General features: G+C 42.8%; 1 long non-coding RNA gene across 4 annotated transcripts; it reads right to left on the reverse strand.

Annotated features, from left to right (window-relative positions):
* Positions 1-99: 99 nt before the first annotated feature.
* On the reverse strand, positions 100-5,937 carry LOC130136914 (uncharacterized). Of its 4 annotated transcripts, none has more exons than XR_008815608.1 (4): positions 5,593-5,937; positions 3,143-3,380; positions 1,718-1,824; positions 100-555 (listed from the first exon to the last, which is right to left on the reverse strand). It is a non-coding gene; the product is annotated as an uncharacterized LOC130136914 (long non-coding RNA). The 4 variants fall into 4 exon arrangements; XR_008815609.1 differs by having other exon boundaries at positions 100-566; XR_008815606.1 differs by having other exon boundaries at positions 1,707-1,824.
* Positions 5,938-6,000: the final 63 nt, after the last annotated feature.

Below are 6,000 nucleotides of genomic sequence, written 5' to 3' on the forward strand. Positions count from 1 at the left end.
GAAATCCAAAAGCCAATGGTACCTAGAGATCGGTCATCACGGCCTCTACGCCCCACCAATAGAAACATATATACACTGCTGATTGCCCAACATCAACAATTCATCCAAATAAATCGTTACATACTAAATATTGTGTATTTTCCAGTTTTCTTCCGAGCCGATCAACCTTGGCACATAAATATCAGTATGGGAGGACGGGAATGTCTTATGTTGCATCTAAGACTATCTCCCTCGTCAAAGTTTTGCTTCAACCAGTGAATCGACAAAAGAAAGTAAATATTGAGTTGCACGTGTGAGTTGTGTTAAAGTCCCACATCGGAGAATTAGTGTGGCATGGAGTAGATAATATTATCATAGTTAACTCACAACTCATTAACTTAAGTTTCTGAGTAAATGTGAGTCCAACTAGATATGTTGACGTGTTAGAATTTGGACTCCTCCTTGACAATCTCCCAAGGTGAAGATGTCAGGTCTTTCTGGTAACCGACTCAGTTTTCGAGCGGTGGGCTTTGTGGTATAGCAATGCAAACCCAACGACAGACTTCATGGTTAAATCTGGAGAAAGACTATGAATGAAGTTGGGCGTTGATAGATAATCAAGTTGAGATGTCTTGATGTATAAGAAATTAAGAGGAAGCAATCCTAACACTAAGCTCACACGTGAAGAGTAAATTATTGAATTGCACGGGTGAGTTGGATTAAAGTTCCACATCGGAGAATTGGTATAGTATGAAACAGTTAATATCATCATAATTGACACATAACTTATTAGTTTAAGCTTTTGAGTGAATATGGATTTAACAATAGAAAGAAGGGAAAAAACCACCAAAAACCCCAAACTTTGCCATCCGTGACACATTTACCCCGAACTTTTTTTTGTGACACCAAAAACCCCGAACTTTGCTTTTTGTGACACATTTACCCCAATGTATTTAGTCCATGGGCATTTTTGTCTTTTTGCTTTTTCTTTTTTTCCTTTCCGACGAGGGGCTCGCCGGATCCGGGCGCCCTCGCCGGCGTCGGCGAGGGGGCCCTCGCCGGGCGAGCGAGGGCGGCCCTCGCCGGCGTCAGCGAGGCGCGGTCGACCCGGGGCGGCCCTCGCCGGCGTCGGGCGAGGTTCGCCCTCGCTTGGGCGAGCGAGGGCGGCCCTCGCCCGAGCCGGCGAGGGCGACCCTCGCCGGCGTCGAGCGAGGGTCGCCCTCGCCCGGGCGAGCGAGGGCCGCCCGACGCCGGCGAGGGCGGCCCTCGCCGGATCGGGCGAGGGTGATCCTCGCCGGCGTCGGCGAGGGTCGCCCTCGCCCGATCGGGCGAGGGCCGCCCTCGCCGGATCCGGGCGAGGCCGCGGACGGCTCGCCGCCTCGCCGGAGCGGGCGGGCCGTCGCTCGACGCCGGCGAGGGTCGACCTCGCCGGATCGGGCGAGGGCCGCCCTTGCTCGCCCAGGCGAGGGCGGACCTCGCTCGCCCAGGCAAGGGCGAACCTCGCCCGACGCCGGCGAGGCCCCCCTAGCCGGAAAGGCAAAAAAAAGAAAAAAAAAAGAAAAAGCAAAAAAGACGAAAATGCCCATGGACTAAATACGTTGGGGTAAATGTGTCACAAAAAGCAAAGTTCGGGGTTTTTGGTGTCACAAAAAAATTTTTGGGGTAAATGTGTCACGGATGACAAAATTTGGGGTTTTTGGTGGTTTTTTCCCTAGAAAGAACGATACCTAGCACATACATTCAAGGCGTGTAGACACTTTCCTTAAATTGATGCTGTTCCCGATATTGCCTCCGAAGCCAGACAAGATCCTATGGAAGTATCCTCGTGTATTTCGACGCCAGTTCCTGGGCACGCAACTCACTCCCTAAGCAATCACTTTGTAATTGGCATGTTCCGTGCAAAACACAAGACATCATTGCGTGCTCGTACAAGACACCCAAAAACACGTTTCTCACACCACAAGCGCCATGATTGGAACTACATATTTTCCTCGGATACATGCAATGTTCCGGAGCACGAATGGACAACAATGTTGTAGCTTTTAATTAGTCAAGGCGCTACTAAAATTTTCAAAAGTACGGTGAGACTAATGTAACTTATTATCATGGCAAAAAAGAAAGAAAAAAAATACACGGAGCTTATTATCAATGCATATAATAATAAGACATCTTTATGATATAAACGGGAGTTTACCATGACGATTATATAAAACGTCTTTATTATAATTCAGGGATGTGGATTAAAGATTATTCAAAGAATTAGTAGTGTCCTCGAGAATATAATAAAATAATTCCTAACAAATGTTATATTTTTTTGCATGAATTTTTAAACTTTAAGCGAAACCAATGGAGTAGGTTGCTATTTGAGTATAGGAAGGACAGCGAAGACAAAAATAAAGTTGGTTGGGAAGATTGAAAACGAGCTTGCGTTGTCGTATCATGCTTGTTCTTGTGGAATTATCTTATGTTATCGCCGATTAAATCATTAAAAAAGGTTGTATGGGGCAATTAGAAGATAAGCGTAACAAGGTTAACCTGTTAATCACTCAAAATTTGGACTTTATTAACATGTGGCCTGCATGGAAGTGACCTTGTTCTTCAGCTTATTATAATGTTCCGTGGGCCAACTAGGTATGTTTGATCATGTTGCGTTTCATATAATAATTATGTTTGCTCTATGGGCACGTTTTTGGGTAAATAATACAGGACTAGACATCATGAATGAGATCATGCTGGTGAAAGCGAAGCCAAATGATACAGTCCAAGGTAGTGAAAAAACCTTTGACAAGAAACAGTGCGTGAAAAAACAGGATCCTAGAAGGCCAGATCGTCTGTAGAAGCAAAAGGTTTCCGGTTCAGGAATTGGACGAACTAGGCAGTAAACCGGCTCACTAATCACAACTAGGGTTTTACTCTTGACCCAAGTTAAACATTGCATGACTTATATACAAATCATCTATATCAAGTCCATCTCTATTATTGATTATGTGAATTTTTCAATTACTGATTGAAATGGTATTGATCTACGCTATCTATAAAAATACGCATGCAGTGATGCCTCTAATGTAACACCATAACAAGATTAGCGTTAAAATATTGTTGCTCTTCATCGGATCGAATGATGATCCTATGTCTAGAAGTAGCTCATTTTTTGCCCGCTGACACACGTATGGAACGTGCATCAATTGGCTTTGCTTAGAGATTGATCAAGAGGAGTCTAGTTCGAGCCCTCTAGATGCATGCTCGTTGTACGATTTCCTGTTGATGCTAACCAGATAGATGTAAAGAAAAGTTATAAAAATAATTATTTAAAAAGGATTAAATAATCTGTAAAATATCTCCTTTTTCTACCCAAAAGGATCTTCTCGATCTCAGATCAGCTGGCCGTGGACCACCTTTGTCTGCATCGAAATTTTTCGGTGCATGAATCACGGCTAAAATGGTTAGCATCCTTTCCAATTATTACTTCGGACGGACAAAGAGTTAAATAATTGATTACTTTTCAGAAAGAGGGGACAGCACCTGAAGAAAAGACTTGCGTGGAGCTCTTGGAAAGAGGAAATAAAGGCCCGTGCTGAGAGCAGTAGAATCATTGTTCTTATGTGTACGTATGTCTGCAGCACTAAAATGTTCAACGGAATAATGGAGGATATTTGTAGACGAGTAAAAGAAGAAAGAAAGAAAAAATAACATAAATTATTACTGAACTTTATCGTAACATGTAATGTAATTTCTAAATTTTTCATTTATTTAATATGATCCTTGAACTTTAACTCAATATGTGATGTCATTCATAAACTTTTAATTTATTTAATGTGATCCTTAAATTTTTATACATGTTTAATTTAGTCTTTGAATTATAAAAAAAGTGTTCAATATAGTCCTTCTGTTAATTCAAGTTCAGGGACTACATTGAATATTTTCATATAATTCAAGGACTACATTGAACATGTACCAAAAATCCAAGAACCGCATTAAACAAATTAAAAGTTCATGGACCATATTAAACATTAGGATAAAGTTTAAGGATTACATTGAACAAATTAAAAGTTCAGGGGCCACATGGCATATTATGCCAAAGTTCAAGAATTGTTTGTGTCATTATCCCAAGAAAGAATGACAAAAGAAAGGTTGATGACATGATCATCTGTCACGTATAATGATCGGTGATGACTGGACAGCTACATTAGCAATTTTCGATGAAAATTGATCGAAAAAATTATATTGAAATTTTACGTAAAGGTCTAGAACTAAATTGGCAAAATTAAAAAATTTAGGATTAAATTGACATTCATACCATAGATTTAGAACTCCACTTGGCGACATTGAATTAATTGCTTAGGCCTTTTGAATAATGTTGAATTAGATTATACTACCCAGTCTATTGCTTTGGATGAAGATAGACATCCTAATAATAAAATGGGAAAATTCCAAAAAGAGCTCGAAGTGAAATCATTTTCTCAAATAAAGGTCTGAAGTGGACATTGTCTCAAATAAGGGCCTGGATTGTCTTCATTTTTTCAAATAAGGATCTGAAGTGGCCATATCAGTCTCAGATAAGGACCTGACCCCACCGGCCAAAGGGTATTTTCGTCTTTTACTTTTTTGAAATTTTTTTTCTTTTTTTTTTTTTTCCTTTTTCTGTTTTTTCCTTTTCCTTTTCTTTTTTTTCCTCTCTTCCCTCCGCCGGCCTCAGGCGGAGGCCACCCTCGCCCCGCCTGGGCAAGCGAGGGCGGCCCTCACTTGGGCTAGCGAGGGTCGCCCTCGCCGGCGTCGAGTGAGGGCCGCCCTCGCCTAGGCTGGCGAGGGCGAGGCCAACCCAGGCGAGGCGACCCTTGCTCGACGCTGGCGAAGGCCGCCCTCGCCTGGGCTAGCGAGGGCGAGGCCAGCTCAGGGTCACCCGATGTCGGCAAGGGCAACCCTCGCCCTCGACTTGGCTGGTGAGGCCAGGCTAGGGCGAGGGTGGCCCTCACCGGATTTGGCGAGGGTCGCCCTTGCCTGGGCCGGGCGGGCGAGGGTTGCCCCTGCTTGCCTGGCATAGGTGAGGCGACCCTCGCCCGACGCGGGCTGGGCAGCCCTTGCCGGAGGCCAGCGGAGGTCGTCGGCCAGCGCAATGATGGTTGGGAGGGAAGAAGAAAAACGAAAAAGGAAAAAGGAAAAGAAAGTAAACTATATATATATACTTATAATTTTTTTGACTAAAATACCTCTTCTCCGACAACAGAGTAGTCACCGACCGGCTAAACGTCCTTATTTGGGACGATTTGACTACTTCATGCCCTTATTTGAGACGATTTAGCCACTTCAGGCCCTTATTTAAAACAATGTGCACTTCATGCCCTTATTTAAGAAAATGACTTCACTTTGAGTCCCTTTCTAGAATTTTCCCTAATAAAATTGAAATTATTAATTTTTGTTTGGAGGGGAATATATATAGTTGGAAGTTGGAACCGAAAATTGTCATACAAGGAGTGTTGGCATAACTCAACCATAAAAATTTGAGTTCGACAATCTGATATGCATTAAGATTGATAGAAAATGAACTACATAAAGCTTACAAGCGGAAAAAAGCTTGATTTCACAATTGTCGTGGGAACTCTATGTAAGACTTACATGATATAATGAGGGAAAAGCCTCAGTGCAAAATCCAATACATGCAATAATGGCTCGTCTATGTGGGAGATGATCAAGTTTTATTCACTGTGCACATGGATTCTGTGTGCGCGCTCCAATTAGGGATGTATCGGCTACGCTACTCGACATGAATAAGTGAGATGGAGCAGCACAAGAAATGAAACTGGTGGAAAACAAGACAAAATGCTTACCTCCTGGTTCCATAACATACAGCGCAGTCGATCGATATGTGCCAATTCGAGAACTAGTATAAATGAGAGTGAGTGGTTATTGAGAATCATGAAAGCAAAGAGAGGAAGAGTGGAGAAGATCCAGACTTCATTGCATTTAATCACCAACTAGAGAACTAAGCGGTACATGTCCAAACCTTGAGGAGCATAAGTTGTA

This window comes from Syzygium oleosum, unplaced genomic scaffold, assembly GCF_021117445.2.
Source record: "Syzygium oleosum isolate NSW1041296 unplaced genomic scaffold, Sole_v2.1 Sole_v2.54, whole genome shotgun sequence".
Classification (NCBI taxonomy): Eukaryota; Viridiplantae; Streptophyta; class Magnoliopsida; order Myrtales; family Myrtaceae; genus Syzygium; species Syzygium oleosum.